This window comes from Rhinolophus sinicus, chromosome 5 (genome assembly GCF_057876585.1).
Source record: "Rhinolophus sinicus isolate RSI-liver-muscle chromosome 5, RSI-T2T, whole genome shotgun sequence".
NCBI classification, from domain to species: domain Eukaryota; kingdom Metazoa; phylum Chordata; class Mammalia; order Chiroptera; family Rhinolophidae; genus Rhinolophus; species Rhinolophus sinicus.
In genome coordinates, this window is record NC_142505.1 from 36,384,525 (window position 1) to 36,407,792 (window position 23,268).

Genomic DNA, 23,268 nt, shown 5'->3' on the forward strand with positions numbered 1-23,268 from the left:
ATACACACACACACACACACACACACACACACACACACTTATATAGTGGTAAAATACACATCATATAAAATTTACCTAACCATTCTTAAGTGCACTGTTCAGTACTGTTAAATACATTCATATTCTTGTACATCCAATCTCCAGAACTCCTTCCATCTTGCAAAAAATGAAACACTATACCCGTTAAACAAAAACTCCCCATCTCCATCCCCAACCTCTGGCAACTACTATTCTATTTTCTGTCTCTATCAATATGACTACCCTAGGGACCTCATATAAGTGGAATTATGCAGTATTGGTTTTTTGTGACTGGCTTATTTCATTTAGTATAATGTCCTCAAGGTTCATCCATGTTGCGGCATGTGTCAACATTTCCTTTAAGGATAAATAATATTCCATTATATGTATATACCATATTTTGTTTATCCATTCATCTGTCGATGAACACTTGGTTGCTTCCACCTTTTTGGCTATTGTGAATAATGCTGTCAGGAACATGAGTGTACAAAAAGCTCTTCAAGACCCTGCTTTTAATTCTTTTGGGTATATATTCAAAAGTAGAATTGCTAGATCATATGCAAATTCTACTTTTAATTTTTTGAGAAACTACCATGCTGTTTTCCATAGTGGCTGTTCCACTTTACGTTCCCACTAACAGTGCATAGGAGTCCCAATTTATCTACATCTTCACCAAAACTTATTTTTCTATTTAAAAAAATTTTTTGATAGCAGTTGTATTAGCTTCCTAGGGTTGCTATAACAGAATACCACAGACTGGGTGGCTTATGCAACAGAAATTTACTTTTCTCACAATTCTGGAGACTAGAAGTCCATATGAAAGTATCAGCAGATTTGGTTTCTCCTGAGGCCTCTCTGCTTGGCTTGCAGATGTCTGTCTTCTCACTGTGTCCTCAGATGGCTCTTTCTCTGTGCATGCACATCTCTGGTGTCTCTTCCTCTTCTTATAAGGACACTAGTTCTATTGGATTAGTGTCTCACCCTTATGACCTCATTTAACCTTAATTATCTTATTAATGACCCTATCTCCAAATACAATCACATTTAAGATACTGTGGATTAGGACTTCACATATGAATTTGGGGGTGTGAGGGGTACACCATAACAGTAGCCATTTTAACAGGTGTAAGATAATATCTCATTGTGGTTTTGAGTTGCATTTCCTAATGATTAGTAATGTGAGCATCTTTTTGTGTGCTTATTGGACATTCGTACATCCTTTTAGGACAAATGTCTATTCAAATCCTTTGCCCATATTTTAATTAGGTTATTTGTGTGACTTTTCTTTGTTGTTGTTGTGTTATAGGAATTCTTTATATATTCTGGGTATTAACCCCTTATCAGATATATGATTTTTCAATTATTTTCTCTCATTCCATGGGTTATCTTTTCACTCTGTTGATTGTGTGCTTATATATATTAAAAATTCTTTTAGTTTGCAAGTGTTTTTAAGAGTAGAATCCAGAAGCCACTCTTTAACTGATATTTAATATTGTTTACACATTGAATAATTTGTCTTAAAATTCATGACATTGATAATGCTGCAACTACTTGAGAAAAGTATCTAAAATCATGAAGAACTTATAAACCTATTTTTCTTATATTTTTCCTTTTTTCCAGAGTGACTACCTTCCTGATATGTTCAAATTGTATTACTTACTACTATCACCATGTAACCACGTGTTTCTCCAAATACATCTATGGCCTTGAAGACATCAATAGCTCCCTTGATAATCCCCTGACTTCTTTCTAAGCCTGAGAGGAAAGGTATTAATAGCTTAAAAATTGTATTTGCTAAAAAAAAAAAAAAAAAAAAAAAAAGAAAGAAAAAGAAAAAGGAAAAAAGAATAGGAGATTACTCGTGAAATTAATCCAGTTGACAATGTACTTGGCTAATAATAATGTTGATGGGCTACATCAAAAGGGAAATAATATAGGGCTCAACCTCAAGAATGGTGGAGTAGGGGCCTCCAAAATTCCACTCCTCCATAAAAGCAATGAGAACACTGGCAAAAAACTGTTAAAATCAACTTTTTCAGAACTCTGAAAATGAACTAAAGGCTTGCAACAATCTGAAGAATGTTAGTTCAAGAAAAATGACTGAATCTCTGCAAGAATAGAAATCCTTGTGGCATTTTAACTACTCACATGTCCCTCTCCCCAGCTCTATGGTAGCTACAAAAACCAACAGCCTCACAGATATATAATAGCAGCTATGAGAACCAGCAGCCTAACAGTTGTTAGGAAAGGGAGACACAAACTGGTGTGGACCTCTCTGAAAGTCTTGTCCCCACAGAGAATTATCACCATGTGGCCTGTCTAGCTGCTTGTTGAAAATTCCCATTCTCGGGGCTTATCTTCATTTTCCTTCAGTCAGAGATCACTCTGGTATGGTGTCAAATGGGGTGATTATCGGGGTGATTACTTTGTAAGTCATATAAATGTCTAATCACTACGTTGTATACCAGAAGCTAATATAATATTTTATATCAACAGTAATTAAAAAATAAAATTAATTAAAAAATTAAAACAAAATACTTACTATGTGAACAGTCCTACCGACAGAGCATTTGACAAAAGCAAACAGTTGGAATTGTTTAATATCACAGCTGCCTAAGGCTGTAACATGCATGCACAGGGCTGTCTGCATGTACAGGACTGTGTGCAAGCAAGGAAAAATCTGAGGCCCTGAACTCTCACCTCTGGTGACCCTGAAGCTCTGCACAAATTCTAGCTCCATTGGAGCACTGAAAGGATGCCCAACACATACAAAGAACCCCTTAACAATGGCTAAGAGACTTATTGACTCAAGGTATCTAAGGAAATCTCTGTCCAATTATTGCCTGACAACGAAGCAAACTGATGGCCATAATAAAAAACACAGACTTTCAGACTAAGTCCAGGAAAGTCACCAAACAAAGCAACAACAATAAATAGTAACAACAATAAATCCTGAGTAGGAGGAGAGTCTGATTTTCAGAGTTGACACATATTATTTAAAATGTCCAGTTTTCCACAAAACTTGTACAAGACCTACAACAAACATGGAAACCTAAACACTGAGGGTGGGAGTGGGGGAGAAGGAATCAATAGAAACTATCTCTAAAGAAGACCAGAAGTTGAATTTACTAGACAAAGATTTAACATTAGCTATCACATGTTCAAAAACCTAAAGGAAATCATGTCTAAACAATTAAAGACTGTAAAAGACTCACGTTTCACCAAATAAAGAATACCAATGAGACAGCAATTATTTGAAGAATAAGAGGAAGAGGAAGAGAAGGGGAAAGAATTAAGAATTCTGAACTTGAGAAGTATAACTGAAATTTAAAAATTAATTAGAGGGGCTCAATAGCAGATTTGAGCAAACAGAATAAAAAATTAGCAAACTTGAAAACAGGTCAGCTGAGAATATCCAATATGGGTGATAGAAAAAAAAAGAATGAAGTAAAATGAACAGACACCTGGGACACCATGAAGCATGCCAACATACACAAAATTGGAGTCTCAGAAAGAGAGAAGAAAGAGAAGGGCATAAAAAATATATATTTGAAGAAATTATTGCATAAAACTTCCCAAATTTAATAGAAAATATTAACCTGCACATCTAGAAAGCTCAACATACTTCAAATAGGATAAATTCAAAGATATCCATATCTAGACATATCATAGTAAAATTGTCGAAAGCTAAAGACACAAAGAATCTTGAAAGCAGCAAGTGGAAAGTGACTTAGCACACATAAGGGATTCTCAATAAAATTAACAGCTGATTTCTCATCAAAAACATAGAGACCAGAAGTCAGTGGGATAACATTTTCAAAGTGAAAGAAAAAAAAAACTGTCAACCAAAACTGTACATTCAGCAAAACTATTCTTCAAAAGTTAAAGAGAAATTAAGACATTCCCAGAAAAACAAAAGTGGACAAAACCCATCACTAGCAGAAATTGACAAACTAATCCTAAAACTCATAAAGAAATGTTAGAGACCCAGAACAGCTAAAACAACTTTGACAAAGTAGAACAAAGTTGGAGGAGTCATACGTTTCAATTAAAAAAAAAAAAAAGTCACCTATTACTACAATGTCACTTATTAGAATGGCCAAAATCCCAAACACTGACACTAGCACTAATGCTGAATGATGGGGAGAATGTGTAGCAATAGGAACTCTCATTCATTGTTGGTGGGAATGCAAAATGATACACAACTTTGGAATACAGTTTGGCAGTTTCTTAGAAAAATAAACTTACTCTACGATCCAGCAGTTGTGCTCCTTGGTATTCACCCAAGGAGTTCAAAAGTTATGTTCACAGAAAATCTGCACACAGAAGTTTATAGTAACTTTATTTATAATTGTCAAGATTTGGAAGCCCCCAAGATGTCCTTCAGTAAATGAATGAATAAATAAACAGTGGTACATCCAGACCATGGAATATTATTCAGGACTACAAAGAAATGAGCTATCAAGCCATGAAAATTTAAATGCACATTACTAAGTGAAGAAGCCATTCTGAAAAGGCTAAGTACTGTTTGATTCCAATTATATGACATTCTGGAAAAGGCAAAACTATGGAGGACAGTAAAAAGATCAGTGGATGCCAGGAGTTGGAGGGTGGCAAGGGATGAATAGGAGGAGCACAGAGGATTTTTTGGGCAACAAACACACTCAGTACAATGCCATAATGGTGGATATATGTTATTATACATTTCTCTAAACCCATAGAATGTACAACACCAACAGTGAGCCATAATGCAAACTATGGACTTTGGGTGATAATGATGTGTCAATGTGAGTTCATCAGTTGTAACAAATGTACCACTCTGGTGGGGAAAATTGATAATGGAGAAAGCTATGCTTGTGTGGGGGCTGGGAGTATATGGGAAATATCTGTACCTTCCTTTCAATTTTGATGTCAACCTAAAACTGCTCTAAAAAGTAGCCTTAATATAAGAGAGAGAGAGAGAGAGAGAGAGAGAGAGAGAGAGAGAGAGAGAGAGAGAGAGAGAAAACAAATACAAAAGAAAACATAAAATAACATTAAACTTTGAAGTGCCAAAACAAAAAAACTTACTGCAAAGCTACAGTAGGATAGTGTGGTATTACTGGCATAACTATAGAAATATAGACCCGTGGAATTCAATTGAGAGTCCAGAAATGAACACTACATTCATAATCAACTGATTTTGAAAAAGGATGTTAAGATAATTCAATGAGGAAAAAAAATGTTCTTTCTGCAAATGTTACCAGGACAACTGAATCTAATGCAAAAGAATAAAGTTGATCTCCTACCTTATAACGTACACAAAAATTAATTCAAAATGGATCAGAGGCCCTAACATAAGAGCTAAAACTATAAAACACTTAGAAGAAAACAGAAATAAACCATTATGACCTTGGATTAGGTAATAGTTTCTTAGATAGGACACTAAAAGCAGAAGCATCCAAAGAAAAATATAGATAAATTGGACTCCATCAAAATAAAAAAATATTTGTGCTTCAAAGGACATCATTATGAAAGTGAAAAGACACATTAAAGAACAGGAGAAAATTTTTGGAAGCCATATATCAGATAAAAAACTTGTATCCAGAATATACAAAGAAATCTTACAGGAAAAAGACAACTCAATTTTTAAAATAGGCAAAGGATTTGAATAGAATTTCTCCAAAAAAGATATACTAATGGTCAAAAAGCACATGAAAAAAAGTGTTTAGCATCATTAATAATTGAGGAAATGAAAATGAAAATCACAATAACATACTACTTCCCAATCACTAGGATGGCTATAACAAAATTTATAGATACTAACAATTGTTGTCAAGAATGTGGAGAAATTTGAACACTGTACATTGTTGGTGGGAATGTAAAATGGTATGGCTGCTTTGAAAAATAGTGTGGCAATTCCTCAAAGAATTAAACATAAAGTTACCATATGACTCAGCAATTCTACTTCTCAATATGTATCCAAGAGAATGAAAACATATGTCCACAGAAAAACTTGTACATGAATGTTCATAGCAGCACTATTATAACATCAAAAAATAGAAATAAAATGTCCATTAATTGATGAATTGATAAACAAAATTTGGTATATCTATACAAAGAAATGTTATTCAGCCATAGTTTTGATACTTGATACAATGTGGATGAACTTTGAAAACAATGAAAAATGAAAGAAGCCAGACACAAAAGACCACATATTTTGTTTCCATTTATATGAAAAGTCCAAAAGAGGCAAATCTATAGAGACAGAAAGTAGGTTGATTGTTGTCAGAGGCAGGAGGAGGGGAAAATGGGAATGACTACTAATGGGTAGGGGATTTCATTTTGGGGTGATGAAAACACACTGGAATTAGATAGTGGTGATTAATGCACAACTTTGTGAATATTCTAAAAACCACTGAATTGCACACTTTAAAAAGGGAATTTAATGGTATATGAATTATATCTCAACATAGCTATTTTTTAAAAAAGGAAATTATACAGCAGGGCACAAGCATGGGCTTTATGACATATGAAGAAGTATCAATACTGATGTCTGCAAAATGATCTCTCCAATTCTACCATCTGCTGTTTGTGATCAGACATTGCTTTCTAGTTATTCTCTGATTGCACCTCAAGAAACATTTTCCAACCTTATCTCCTGCTAAGTTTATGTGGACTATTTAACCAACATTTGGGTAAACCTGGCCTTTGTTCTTCTAACATCACATTTAATAGAGCCTGTGTGCAAGACATAGGACTCTTCCTCATATTGTAGAGTAGATTAGAATTTGGTGGCTAATTTAGAACCTGCTAGGAATAAGGTTGCTTCCGATAACTGTCCAAGGGCCACACCAAAGAGGGACTCTATTTCCAGACAGTGTGTTTCTTTGTTACCATCCTTCAGCTATACTTTGTGGTATGATCAAAGTTTAGAATATCTCACATTTTAAAAGCACAGTCCTTTATATCCCCAAGCTCTAGACCTCTTTAGTGCTTGGTTTCCTTCTAGGCTCATTGCCAGATAGTGTTCTCCATAATAGCCAGGTGGGCCATTGTGGTGCCTGTTCCATCATAGACCACTTATAGACTTAAAAGCATCTTTGTGACATTGTCATCAGTTAAATGCAGTCTCTCCTTAGGCTCTGTGGGAAAAATTAATGACGCGCCGATATACCCACAGTGATTCTAGTTATAGACACTAAATCTGCACATAATATTCCCATGAGACTCTGAGAGGATCAGACAGTTGCCTGACAGAGCAGATCATTTCCAATGGAATAAAACAGGTTTGTACTCTGCACTGCATCACCACCTCTGTAAAAATTTTACCATTATGACTTGAAGTCATAGTTGCCTCAGCACCATGCAAACATCTCCATCCATCCTCCACCCAACACTCCACAAATTGGCAAAAGCTTATGTACAGATAATATTATTTTATCACCATGAACAGAAAAGTAGTCCGTAGACTGTTGCCCTTGCTTTCAATCTATTACCAGAAAAGAGTAACAAGATCAATTATTCCAAAATTAAAGTCATTGATTTGGGTAAATATTTTTCATGTTCTAAGTGGTCTGTAACTAAAATGAATAAGCAAAAAACCTCTATCAAGGATTGGTTCCAGACCTAGTGGTTTAATTTAACATCTTCGTAAATGATTTTGTAACCTGTTAGAGCAAATGTTTTTGCTGCCAGCTTATCTTGGATAGTTGACCTGGAAATACATTGTTTAAAGTTAGGGGTGCTTTACAGTCTGAGGCTGCATTCATTAACCTGCACTTAGAGACATTCACAAGCCAAACTGGTGTGGCCATTCTCATCTGCTCACCCAAATATTGATTTTGATCTCAAATTCCTTTCTGTGTAAAGACTTGTCTCCACTAATAGACATTTCGTGAGGAGGAGAATTGGTTTTCTTTTTAGTTGAGGTGCCAGTAGAGTTCCTCCACAGTCATGATTGAACATAAACTCTTGTTCAGTTGATTGTTAAAACATGGGGCCCTACATTTAACTGGCCACATAGAATATCCGCAGGCCAGTTATTTGTCAGGGAGGATACTGTTGAAACCATTACTGCTCAATACTTATTGGAAGCTTGAGTCATGCTGATAACTATTCTTACCAAATGATGTGTTGCTATTTTTGCAGTAATCCTACATTGGCAAACACACTAGGAAATTAAAAGGTAAAATATGTTAAATTTCCTATAAGACTATTATTGATAATGTTATCAGGACCAAAAGGAGAAAGTTTGAATCTCTGAAGAAATTTTTGTGGTTTTTCTTAAGCAACTGGTTGAATTCTACCTCAAAGACATTCTAAGCCATGCAGTTGATCCTCCTTCCTTCTTCATATTGGCCCCGAGGAAATTCTGAGGCAGCTTTATAGCATGCTCCAGTACTCAACACTTATGATGCATGAACTCATTCTGGCTACATCTTGTTTTTCTACCCTTATTTTATGTTGCCCATATATTCTCACTGACTGGTGTTTTGTTTTTCATCTTTGTATTTTTGCAAGCTGCTTTAACTACATCTCGCAAAGAGGATGGATATAAATAAATACATTTCTGTAATAGTGCTATGTGAAGGATAGTTCTACAAAGCAGTAGGATAAAAATCTTACCAGAAAAAGGGACTTCTGTAGAATCTCTGTGGGTAGAAATTCCATTCTCACTTAATTAAAAAGTCATAACAGGGATATGTTACAGCCCACCTGACCAGGAAACCGAGATAGAAATGTTAATTGAGATTGTGGAAGCTGTGAAATTAGGCCAGGTAGTAATAATGGGAGTCTTTAATTACTCAATCATAGATTGGCAAAATGCCTCACTGGGACAAGGGTTGGAAGTGAGATTTTTAGATAAGAGAAATTACTGCTTCCCAGGAAAGGTAAAGAAGGAGCCTGTGCGGCAGGAAAATATACCAGACTGAGTTCTGACAGTGAATGGGAATTGGTCTGCAAGGTGATGCAAAATCATTAACAGTGACCACCATACAATTTAATTCCATAGCCTTGTGGGCAAATTAAAATCCACCATATGTCTATTTAATATTAGAAAGTGTCCTATGACAAAAATGAAAGAATTTAAAAACTCAATAACAAACAAGAACGAAACCAAAAGAATATTTTCAAAGCAATTTATCAGCAATCCAGGAAAACATCCAGAAGATTATAATAATCCTAGTGGCTAGTTGACTGAGTCAAAATGTAACTTCTGGGAGCAGGGGAAGGGAGATGTTTTCATAAAGCAGAAAAAGAACAAAGGAAAGAAAACATGTAAACCCACAAAATATGACAGATTAGGAATAGCTTCAAAATTAGATAAACCAAAAGGAAAAAAAAAATGTGATGCATCTTAAAGCGGTTTCCAGGAGTGGGAAGAGATACTTTAAATCTATCAAAGGAATAAAAACAACTTGAGAAACAATGGAATCTCTTTGAAGTAATGGCACTGAAGTTGAACAAAAGGAGAAAGAGATAGCAAATGGCTAAATATAGTATTTGTCTCAATTTTCAGAGATCTTTTCTTCTAAAATATCCCTTAAAATCCAGATTAGAATTAAGACTTCTGCAGATAGTCATCACGAAGCAGAATAATAAGCTTAATTCCCAAAATAAATGTAGATAATCTGGAGGATTGGGGGGTGAGAAATTTAAAGAAGAAATAGATCAATTTTTAGTTATAGTGTGTACCTATAGTGTCATTATAGATGGCCTCAGTCCTAGAAATATTATGACTAATTTCTTTGTCTGACAAGGCAGGGGAACTATAATTAAATGTAGACTCATTGGATCCTTTCTTTTTTCTTTTTTTAAGAAGGGAGGAGAATATGGTTTATGAATAGACAAATTAATATACTGCCATTTTTGGTGTCAGATATGTATGTCAGTAATAGACACATATGTTAAAAGTGGTTAACCAAGAATATATATTTTTAACTGAATTAAGATTGGGGGAAAGGACTACAAGGAGACTATTTTAGGCAGAAATGTGAAAACACTGTGTGTCATGGATTGTTTGCAGGCCTAGTGGTTTAAGTTAGCAATTTTATAAATGATTTGAGAGAGGCAGTGCACAGTAAAGTCTCTATAAATTCTGATTATTAAAGAGACATCTGATGAAGAAAGATTCTATAAGTATTTTTGGGTATATAAGTAGACAGAAAAATGCTAGATGAACAATATCTGTAGACATAAATAAGCCAATTTCCCTAACAAAGAAGAGCTCCAATTTAAGAAATATTCCAAATAAAATAACATTGTTCTTAATTCCAAATAAAATAACACTCTTAACTTTGCACCAAATTTTTTCCTTCTAACTCATCTGCCCACCGAGGCAGTTAGTTCACAAGGAGCAGAGTCAATTTTGCAGCACAAAATGAAGTCTCAGGGCTGCTGAGTCTGAAAAGTTGGCCCAGTTTAGGGCACAGTTTGTTTCAACAGAAGCAGCATAGTGCATAGTTGGGTAGTATTCAGCCTTTTCAAATCATGCTCACACCCAGTATTCCACTGTATCCTGAAACCAGTCAGTGAGCTGTTGTTCACTTCCTTCACAGATTAGGAAACTGAGGGTTGCAAGCACAGCGGTGGGCTACCTGGCTCACCTCCACTAGTAGATGTGTCTGCAGTGCGAGCTCATGCCTCTGCCAGGCACCCTCCCTACAAATGCTAAGATGAGCATGCACCCCCTTGGAAACTTGAAAAAGGAGACTTCAGAACAAATAAAAAAGAATACAGATCACACAACAGGTAACAAACTTAGAAGATTCATTCCCCAAGAAGCAGCGCTGAGAGAAAATGGAACTAAAGGGGGTTGGGACACTGTAAGAGAAGGGGATATTTCAGGTTAACATTTGGGGGGCCCATCTTCCCCTACTCTAAATCCCATGTGAAGCTGCTCCTGCTAAATGAGTCCAAAACTGAAGTTGGTTCTCTGGCCTTGAACATCTCACTTCTTTCAGAAGCCCATTTCAGCCCTTGAGGTCTAGACTGCTCTGTTGACTGACTTCCACCATCCAGCACCACAATCTCCTGAGTATGGCCTTGCCCTGTCCCTTGACTGGGCTCTAGTTCTTCTGACACCAGAGAATCCCCAACCTGCCCTCCAGACACCACCAACTCTGACCCGCAGAGCCCAGGCCTGCTGCCACCATTGATTCACTTTGCCTGTCTTCTTGGCTGCCTCCCAGATCCTCACCTCAGGTACTGTCTCTGGCCTTTGTTCTGCACTGTTCTCCTGTGGGCAGAGGAGAGGCAGCCACTGAATGACTTCATTTCAACAGACTGTAGGAAATGAAGGTTTTGCAACCGTTTATCAACCTGAAATAGAAGCTACCAATCAATTCAGAGTCTGTAATCCCCCCGATTGCATCTCTTTAGGGGTTTTTTTAAGTGAAGTGATTTGAAGGTGGTCTCTTTGATGCAGTTACCTGGGATAAATTGCAGAGCCCTGGTTTGAAGAAGTAGGACTGTGAAGGATTCGGCACTCCTGTCACATGCTGAAGGAGATATGGCATACACCAAAACCTTTATTCTGGGTCTGCCTTTTTCTCCATCCTGTAAAGAAACTACTAAATATCCTGGTTCTGAAATGGTTTTGCTTAGTGTCCTATATAAGAGACAATGATTGTTCAAAAAGGAGCTTTCAAGAGGAAGAAAAGGAAATAAATGAGCACTTTATACTGCTGAATTATGAGGAGGTAGGTAAGGAAGTTTTTACATTAAGTACATACTATGTTTCCCCAAAAATCAGACCTAGCTGGACAATCAGCTCTAATGCGTTTTTTGGAGCAAAAATTGATATAAGACCCGGTCTTATTTTACTATGAGACCGGGTCTATAATATAATATAATATAATATAATATAATATAATATAATATAATATAATATAATTAATATAATATAATGTAATATAATATAACATAATACTGGGTCTTATATTAATTTTTGCTCCAAAAGACACATTAGAGCTGACTGTCTGGCTAGGTCTTATTTTCAGGGAAACACAGTAGGAGACCCTGAAACAATAAATGGCATTATATTCTAACTTCATCTATGAAGAAGGGCTGAAAGTAAAGTTTTCTTTTTTGAGCTGAATAAGTACTTTGTTAAATAATGATAAATAATAGGGATGGTGGGACATGTACCTAATGCCCAAGTAAGAGAAACCTAATTTTAAGAATATTATGAAGGGACCACAAAAATGATCTGATGCAGTATCTCCCCAGGGCAGTGTGGTAAAGTGTATAAGAATATGGACTCTGGGGGTAGGAAGCCTTCGTAAGTCTGATACTTACTAGTTATGTGACCTGGGACAAGATATTAAAGTCTCTGATCTTCATTTTCTCATTTATATGACAGTCCCAATCTCACAGAGTAGAATGAGTAATATTGAAAAGAATCATAAATAAATAAATGCAGAAAACTTACTACCTCACAAAGTATCCAGACCCCTTTCTTTGCCTTACATTCAGCAGAAATTAGCCTCCTTACAAAATTCCATGTATTGGCCTAGTTTGGCAATATAAAGTATTCACTTTTCCACATGACAATCCTTTAATATTAAAAGACATATTATTTTCTGGTCAAGGTGGCCAAGAGTAGGTAAACACTGTGCTTACCTTCTCTCATAATCACATCAAAATTACAACTTAAAACCAACAATTATTGAGAATCACCTGAAGTCTAGCTGAACCGAAACCCTACAACTAAGGACATACAGAAGAAGCCAACTCGTGACTGGTAGGAGGGGTAGAGATGAGTAACAAGCTAGTCCCACATCTGCATGTAACCATTAAAAATTGGGAGGGATAGCTCAACTGCAGAGTTTCCCCAGAGGAGCAAGGGGTCCCAGCCCCACACAAGGCTGACAGCCCAGGGTTTCAGTGCTGGGAGAGAAGTCCCTATAACTTTTGGTTGTGAAAACCAGCAGAGATTGTGACTGAGTGAGACAAGGGCAGCTGCAGTCCCAGGAGCTCCTCTTAAAGGGGCTGCACACAGACTTACTTGCTGATGGACTCACATGCTCTGAGCTCCAGAACTGGGGCAACAGCTCAAAAGGTGCTAGGGACATATGGGGAGAAACCGAATTGTCTCGCTTCAGGGTGAGGGCTAGAGGGGCAGCTTTATCCTGGATGGAGGAGCTGGTGGAAGCCATTATTTCTTCGTTGGGCCCTTCCCATTCTCGGCATGCAGATACAGGCAGCAGCCATATCTGAGTTTCCATGAACCTGGCTAACAGCATTCATTCTCTCCACCCTAGTGATTCTGAGACTCCATCCCACCCAACTTGTGGGCCCACCCAAGCCGAGGAGTGGGTTGGAGGTGGGTGAAAAGGGTGAAGGGATTAAGAAGTACCCTTACGGTCAATTAGTTGTGTCCCCAAAATGTGTGCAGTGAAAATATTTGTTGCGAAATTGCTTGCAGCAAAGATGTTTATGGCAAACATGCTTACAGTGAAAACACCTAGATCCAGTTCTAAGATCCTATATCTAATATTTTTTAAGTTTTAAAACTTTATAATAAATGTGATATTTATTATATGGATAAAATTTATCTATAACTTGAAATATGGTGCCTTTAGAAAAATAACAAAACCTGAAATCTTATATAAAATCATACTAGTGATAGATTAATGATCTAATTATTTTTATTAGAAAAGTACTAGAAGAAAATATAAAAGGATTTTTTTTAGCTTCTAGGATTAAGACGTTCTTATGGATATGAAGAAAATTCTAGAAACCTAAAGGAAAAATAAAGAGATCTGACCACATAAAAACCAAAGTTTCTACATATAAAAAGGTAAACATAAGTAGCAGAGGAGAAAACAATATATGAAATGCATGTAGCAAAACAAGAATTACTGTTGATAACACATTTAAAAATTCCTATAAGTCAATATGAAAATAATCAATCTATTAAAAATGATCATCCAACTCAGACAGAAACATAAATATCTAGAGAAAACATAAGCTATAGCTTTGAACAGGCACTTAACCTAAGAAGATTGACAGATGGCAAATAGGTATGAAAAAGATTCTTAGGATCATTAGTCATTAAGAAAATGAAGATTCAAACCATAATGAGATAACACTTCAGGTACCTATTAGAACGTCTATATTAAAAATACTGGTCATACCAAGTATTGGCAGTGATGTGGAGCTACTGGAATACTCTTACACTGCTGGTGGAAATATGAAATGGTACAAAAGTTTTGGAAAAAGGTTTGGCAGTGTGTTAAGACATTAAACATATACCTACCACATGACCCATCATTTCACTCCTAGGAAATGAAAGCACATGTCCACACAAAGACTTGTACATAAAAATTTATAGCAGCTTAATTTGTAATGTCTCCATACTGGAAACTATGCAAATGTTCTTCAAGGTGAATGGACAAATTGTGGTATATTCATATAGTGCATTATTACTCAGCATTAAAAAGGAATGAACTATTGAGACATAAAGCAGCATAAATAATCTTAAAATAGTCTGAATGGAAAAGCCAACCCCTCCTCCAAAAAAGAGTACATAGTGTATTTTTATATTTATGTAAAGTTCTAGAAACTGCAAACTAATATACAATAACAGGAAGCAGAGCAGTTTGGGCCTGAGGTTGGAGCTAAAGGAAGGGAAAGGAGTGTGAAGGGATTACAAAGGGTAAAAAAAAAATTTGGGAAGTAATATGTTCTTTATCTTAATTGTGGTGATAGTTTCATAGATTTATAAATAAATGTCAAAACTCATCAAATTGTACAATTTAAATATATGCAGTATATTGTAGGTCAATTATATCTCAATAAAGCTCTAAAAAGTAAAAGGAGAGCGAGAAAGATGACACCAACTTGCAATGCATGGTTCTGAATCCTGAACCAGAAAATAAAATTGGTGTAAAGGGCATCATTATGACAATTGGTAAAATTATGAATTAGATCATATTATTATGATTTAGATAATAGTGTTGTATCAACATTAAATTTTATAATTTACAAAGTGTACTACAGCTATCTAAGAGAAGATACGTGTCCTTAAGAAATGCATACTGAAGAATTTGGGAAGGAAAGGGGTGTGATGATTGCAACTTATTCTCAAATGGTTCTGAAAAAATAATAGCATAATAATATTATATCTGTATAGTATATATGGAAAGAGAAAAGTGGCAAAGTGTTCAGGTATGATGGATCTGTAGAAACTCTTTGTAGTATTCTGATATATCTGTATGGTTGAAATTATTTCAAAATAACAACATGTTAGCACGCATGTCTATGAAAAAGATATTGCAACACTTGTTTTTATGACCCAAAGTTAATATGACCTAAGTGGACATCTTTAAGTAAAGTCTTAAATTATGTACACACATATTAATAAGTATCTTGCAGCCTTTGAAAAACATAAGGTGTATCTCATTCATTCCTGACATGAAAGTTCTTCAAGATAGATTGTTAAGGGGACTTCCAGTCAAGATGGCAGAGTAGACAAATGCTGTGCTCACCTCTTCCCATGATCACATAAAAACTACAACTACATTATAGAACAACCATCCTAAGAACCACCTGAAGACTAGCTGAACAGAACTCCTATAACTAAGGATATACAGAAGAAGCCACATTGAGACTGCTAGGAGGGACAGAAACATGAATTGGGCTTGTCCCACACCCACATATGGTGGTTAAGAATTAAGAGGGATATCTTGGCTGTGGAGGACCCTCTGAGGAGTGAAGGCTCCCAGGCCCACACCAGGCTCCCCAGCCCAAAGCACCAGTGCCAGGTAGAGGAGACCCCACAACAGCTGGCTGTAAGAATCAGCAGGGACTCAGTCCAGGTGAGATGGAGGGCTGCTGTATACCTAGGCATCCTCTTAAAGGGAACAAGCACAGACTCACTCACTCACAAACATTCGCCCTAATCTCCAGAAAAGGGACAGCAACTCAAAAAGCCCCAGAAACATAGAGGGAGGAACTGAATTGTCTGGCTTCAAGGAGGTCTGGAGAGGCAGCTCTCTCTGGGACTGAAGTGCAGGCAGATGTCATTGTTCCTGTGTTGAGCCCTCCTCTCACAGCCTGCAGGTACAGGTGGACACCAAATCTGAGCTCTCCATTAACCAGGCTAACATGACTTTCACCCCACCCTGATGATTCTCTAAGACCCCCACCTATCCTGAAATACTTTCAGGGGCTAATCCACACAAGCTGCCAGCCTGGGCTCATGCTGCAGACTTTCCCAAAACCTCTCAAAGGTGCATAAGGCCCCAAAAAGCAGTGTGCCCTGTACTTCTTGCTAAGTGGCCCTAAGCCTGGCCCTAGTGGCAGCCAGTTTTAGTTCACAGCATAACCTCTCCTAGGCTCCTCCACGCCCAGCACAAGCAGTTACCAACTGCAGATCACTCTGTAGCTCCTACTGGGTGGCCCTGGGCCACACAGTCAGTAGCTGACCTTGGCCTATACCAGAGCCCTCCAAAGAGGTCGCAGAACCAACACATCTGATGGCTGGCTTCAGACCACACCAGAGTACCACCAAATTAGTGCCACAAATGACACACCCAAAGGGTGGACTCAGGAGACACCAGAGCCCTACTAAAGCAAATCCCACTCTGTGGGGTCAGCCCCTGCCCAACAGCTTGTTCACTGCACTCCTGGCCAGTCTTCGCAGCCAGTCAGCAGATGTGGAACTCACAGATGTGAAAAGCCGCCTGTATGTAGAAATCTGTGGGCTTTTTTCTAGGAAATGATGTTATATTAGGGATGGAGATGAGAGATTTGGTAAAATAAAACTTTTTTTACTGTACTTTGAATTATTTTTCAATCGGGGTGTGTGTGTGTGTGTGTGTACTTACAAACAAAATTTCTCTTTCTCTGTCATATGTGAACATTGCACTAGCAACCCTAAATAATGCATGTTGCTCAAAATTTGTTAGGGATTAAAAGGTAAGGCCCATTCTGAGTTTTGTTCTCTGTGGTGCTTTTTGATAGGGTTCTGCTCCTATTTCTAATTCATCCTTATATTGGGTGCTTTTATTATTGTTGTACTTATCTCCCAGAATACAAATCCATCAAAGGTTCTAGGAGAAGCCTTTGTAATCCTTTCCACTACTTGTCCCTATTTTCCTCACTGCAGCTGTAAAGGATGTTAGGAAGAGGCTCAGTTTAGACCCTGCAGGCCCCAACTCAGGCCATAAGACTACAACCCTAACTGAGAGAAATAATTGTCACTGTCAAATTCAAGTGAAAATTCATCTTCTCTTCTCTTGCAGGAAATACATGGAAGCAACTACACACATTTTATAGCCTTTTCCATGTTTTCTTTTTTTTAAATCTCACAAGAGTGTTCAAAAAATGTTCCTTTCATTTATCATTGCTTTGTGTTTCCTGATTAAAATGAAGAGAAATTCACATGAAAATAATGCCAACTAATTACAGATATGAAGCATTCAAATGCGTCTCCATTATCTTCTAGGAGCCCTTAGAATGAGGTGACAGACATTCAGGACAGTGGGCGGAGTTGGCAACTGTAGGACTGCCTTCTCTTCTTGTAAGCAAACAGGAGAGCTGGCTACTATTACAATTCTACTTCAAAAACTGCTGGTTTCCAAATCTGCCAATTGCCCACTACAAACAGACACATTTCCCAGAAGGCCTCCATTGCCTATTTCACTCTCTATGTTTTGGAAATTTCATAACAATATTAGTCTCCACCTTACCTAACTATGTAGCAGTCAAATTACAGTCAAATTCCTATAAATACCTCAAGAGTATTTTGGAGTATCTACAACATTCAGTTGCCACCAGTGAGAGAAGCAGGAGAAAGAAGGAAGACAAATACAGGAAATTTCAATACTTATTCTTTTTGACTTCCCAGAGGTAGAGAAAGACTGGTTGCAAGAACTAGAGAAATACATGTAATTAAGTGCTCTAAGACACACTTCTACCTCCTTTCTCCCTTCTCCCCACCTCTTTTCCTCTCCCTCCCTCATTCCTCACTGCTTTCCCCTACCTCAGAAAGTAATCTCATCCTTTCGTCACATATTATTGAAATCCTAGTTCTTAAAAAAACTCTCATTTTTGCCCAGACTGAGAGCATGTCATTTGGAAGTGATGTGCAAGGCAAGAGATAACCAGGTAGAACTCAGCGATTCGCCACAGAAAATGGTTCCATGTTTGGCCGTAATGCTATCAGAGTCTGTCCCTCAATAGCTCTTTACTGCTCTGAGCTCAGAATCTGCTGATTCAAGACTTTGCCTGCGTGGGGAGGTGTGAGGGTGGCAGAGAAAGGGAAGCCTCGCAGTGCAGAAGGAGTTAGGAAGAAATATTAATAGTCCTTCCAGAACACATAAGAAGTCAGATTTTTTTTAATAGAAATAGTGCCCCCTCCCCTTCTCTTCCTCTCTCTCTTTCTACCTCATTGCATGTCTTCATTTCATGCTATGGTCGTGTTGATTGGGAGGGAAGAATCTTCTCAGCTAGCTGCTTAGTACCAAGCAGATGCACTCCAATTGAAAATGGTTAGCAGCTAGGGGTTAGCCAAATACAGGCAGCAGACATGATAAAGGTAAGTATGGATGTTTGGGTGGTACGGTAATGGAAATTCAAAAAAATGAAAGACTTCAAATCACCCAAAAAAAAGCACATTGGTGCACACATATATTTCCATTTGTACAGGTTCCAGAGAGAATCAACACACTCCCCAAATGAGGTGACAGAATAGAAACATCAGGGAATAAGTTAGATAAGTTTCCATTTCTTTAATAACTTTTCTTCCAGTTCCAGTAATTTCACACAAATTCAGAGAGAGATAGCAAACTTTCATTGTCTTTGAACCAAAAGAATTTTAAATGGTTATATTTTCATTTATCAATGATTCTCTTGCTTTAGTGGTGGCTCCTAAACTTTCCTTTTATTTGCATCCAAAAGTATTTTAAATTCATAGAGTAAGTTGTCATTTTTCACAAATGCTTTATTTTAGTAATAGCTTTCTAACTTTTCCTTATGCTTGAATCATGGACTTTTAGCATCACAGACATATTTAAGTCCTGGTTTATCAATAGTGCTCTTGAGAGTATAGAGCCAGCTCCATCAGAGTGAGATTATAAATTCACAAATTATATTTATGTTTCCACATATTTTAAAGTGTCTCATTTCATATAAGGAAACCAGACTCCTCAGATACTTTTCTGTGATGATGTCCTCAATCAAAAGAAGGCATTAATTAAGGAAACTGATAAGGAGATTTGCAGGTCAAAGTGAACATAAAGGAGTAAGCTGTTAATGTTTACATTTTTATTAATTTCTGCAGACATTAGCTGATCCTAACTATTTAATCATGCAAATAATTTATTTAATATGCAGGGGAAGTGAGATGGGGAAGGGCAGAGCCTAGTCTGCATTGCTTCCCCCATCTAAGAAATCCACCTGATCTTAATGCTGATCAGCTTTTCCAACTGATTCTTAGCTTTACTTTATATCCAGCCATGCCAACACTTAGTAGCCTCCAGTACTCTTTTTTTTCCTTACAGCCTCAAACCTAACACCCAGCCCCGCCTATGTTTAAGCTCCCTCAGCACATGCATATATATTCACACCATGGCTAATGATAAGTTACATATATATATATAGGAACCAGAATTATGTCTGTGAATGAGAAAAACTATAAGCATCTTTACACTTTAACTCCTGAAAATACTCATGTATTCTGAGGTGTGATCTTCACCGTCTATTACTGCTAGGCAGTGACGATTATTTGAAGTAAGGTGCTTAAATTTATATTTACGTGTGAATGGCACAGAATTTGTATTTCTTATCTGGGTTCCTGCTCCAGGTAATTTTCACAAAATCTGAAGTATATGTGTGATCTTACTTAAGCTAATAAATCAAAAAGTAATACTAACGATAAGAGACTAATTTGTGAGTACACCTTTTTCTATCTACAATTATTAATCGATTTTCAAAATTATTGATTCCTAATAATTTCAGTATTAAATAATTTATTTTATTTCAACCATTTCACTCTTGGGTCAGCTATTTTAACATGGCCCTCAGACACCCCAGAGTCCCAGATTTCCTACAATATACCCCTTTTTGTTTTTCTAACATAGAAAAAAGTGAACATAAAAACTTCTAAAACACTCAAAATTACTGGTATTATCATTATCATTGCAGTATTTTAAAAAAAAACTATAAAGAAAAGATGAGTGTATTCAAATTTTTCATGGATTAAGGCCAGAACAAAAATAATGGTTTGGACATAAACTCATAGAGCAAGTCAGACAGGCCATATTTTGAAGATGTAATGGAGGCAACAACTAGAAATCCAGTCAGAATAAGTTTAGCTGTGTTGAAGACAGCAGTGGGAAATGGTACAGAGAATAACTGGAGAGCTATTAGAGCTCAAGCCAAGATTTTCTCAGGACAATGGAGAGCTCCTTCTGTACCCCGTTTATATTAATAACCACCAGTAGCTGTGCTATGGCTATCTTTTTCATAAGTGGCTGGGGGATAAGATAATCAAACCCATATGCTAGAAACTCCTAAATGACTAAGACCCTCGACCAAGAGTTTCCAATGTTGTCAATCTCTGAGACTCATCAAAAGAATTTCACCATCACTATCACCACCACCACCATCATAGTTGACATTTATTCCAGATATTTTACTTATTTTATTCAATCCTCACACAGTAGTATTATTTTTAAGATGAGGAAACTGAGGCTTTTAGAGGGGTTTGTAATATCCAACAGGTCACGTAACTGAGACATATGGAGGCGGGAAAGCCCGTGCTCATTATCATTAAGCTACGTGACTCCAAATCCTGTGGCTCTCTAGACAGAGCTTTGTCCTCAAGAGGTCTAATATTCCAAGTTAGACCCCTGACACCAATATTCATGTCTATTTCTTCATTCACCGTCATGACCTTTCAGTTCCCTTACCTCCGTTTCACATGCAGCTTCTGCTCGAATCAGCTCCTCTGTATCTCTGCACACATATGTGCCCCACCAATATGGGCACATCTCTTTCTATACTCCATCCTCTAGTTATTAAATTAGTGTTATCTCTGACCTCAGCTTTCTCACCTTTCCTACATCCTCATTCCCACCAAACCTCTCTGTCTACCTCCTCCTTCCTGGGTCCCTCCCTGTTCTCCACTCATCTGACTTATCATCAGTTCATCAGACTTCACCAACTTCATGAGCCCCCTTCTAGCAACACTTAGTCTTCACTCTTGGGTCAGCTATTTTAACATGGCCCTCAGACACCCCAGAGCCCCAGATTTCCTCCCTCACAAAGCACAGTTCACAGTACTGCTCTACATGATGCTGCTGGATACAGACAGACCAAGTCCACTTAAATTTACGTAAGATGAAATCAAATACCAGCCACTCTCTTTTAATATATGAGAATGATGCTTGGCTTGAAAAACTTTTCTCATCTCTTCATTTTCCCCTACTTCCTAAAATTAATGTTATAAGCCCCTTTTGTTTTCCTGGGCCCATATTTCAGGACTCTAAGAGCATAAAGGACCCCAATCCCACTTACAGACTCTCCAAGTTGCACTAAGTTACCCATTGTTTTCATCCCTCAACATTTATTCTTTTATCTTTCCTTGATTTTTAAGATAAACAAATTGTCTTTTTACTATTTGTTTTACTAATTGTCTTTTTGTTTACTAATTGCCCTTTTATTTATTGTTTCCACTGTGAAATCTGTGCTCTGCAGCTCAAATAGTCTCTCCCCTCAGGAACCTTGTTCCCAAATTAACCTCAATCATTATTGGCAGCCTCTTTTTGCAGGTTCCTTTTCTTCAAAGACACACAGGTTTCCTCCATCTTGGAGAACTCTGCTTTCTCTGTCTGTGCTCACTCTTCTAAAGACCTCCCTCCTCTCCCGTTTCATTCTCTAGCATAGTTTTTGAGTGAATGATTCTCTACAATTTGATTTCTATGCCCACCAATCTCCAGAAATGGCTTATTTCTCCTCTAATGACTCTAACAAAACACAGTCCTTTCTCAAATTCGGTGGCCTTTTCTCTGTCATCATTTTCCTTGATCTTTTTCATATAAAGTATTTTGTTTTCCACTGAGTTTTTCTTATAGTCCCTTCCCCTAGCTCTCCATTATGCTGCATTACTTTGTTTTCCTTCTATTTCTTTAGCAGTCCTCTATTTCCTTTACTGGTCCTTCTTCATCTCCATACTCACTTATTTCCCTATGCATGGGTCTTCAATGACTACAATCTTTTCCTGTGTTAATTAACTCCTACCATTACAATTGTGCAGATAAAATAAATCCTCCTCTTCCCTCAACAGTGCACCCGACACTAGTACCATTGCCCCTATGACTGTAGGACATCTCCTTAGATATTCTCCACCAAACTCAAATCAGTATATAAAACCACTCTTTCTCACAATAGTACACACATAAAAACACTCACACATATCATGAGTTACCATTCCTCAACACCATTTCCTGTTATCAAGTATTGTTGATTCTACCTTTAAAAAATGACTCTCATATCAATCCCTCCTCCCTATTCCCAGACTAGCTCACGCCATCAGCTTGTTGTGATGTAACATCGTCTTAACTGAATTCTCTCACTTCTGTCCTCTCTGATGTATCCTATATTCCTGCCCAGCTCAACCTTTCCTTTGTAAAATAGTTTATTTTATTATGGAATTAATTCACTTTTTAGAAATTTAGAAAATAATGATATAACAAAACAACAAATACCACTTATAAGCCTATCATCAGATATAACTACTGTTAATAGTTTGATATATAACCTTCCAGGGTTTTTAATACATACCTTTTTAATTTTTTACAAAATGGTATCATATGCTATTTTAAAACTTAAATATGTATCATGAATAATTTCAATGTCAACCAGAGCCCTTCTCATCATCACATCATTTTAATAGCAGCAAAGCATCTCCTCATGTGGATGGGATATATTTACTTAATCATTCCCCTTTTTCTGAATATTCAATTTGTTTTCAAGTGCTTAAATTTTATAAACAGTACTGTGATAAGCATCCTTAAAGTTAAATCTTTGTGTACATTTACAACTTTTATTTAAGTACAATTGCTGAGTCAAAGTGTATGAGTATTTTTAAGGCTTTTGACATAAACTGCAAAATTGCCCTTCAGGAAGGTTATAACAATTTGGAATTCAACTAGCATTCTATGAAAGATGCCTACTTTCTTGTACCTTATGCACACTGGGTTACATTTTAAAAAATATAGGTCAACCTGGTTAGTGAAATGGTAAATTGAAGTTGAA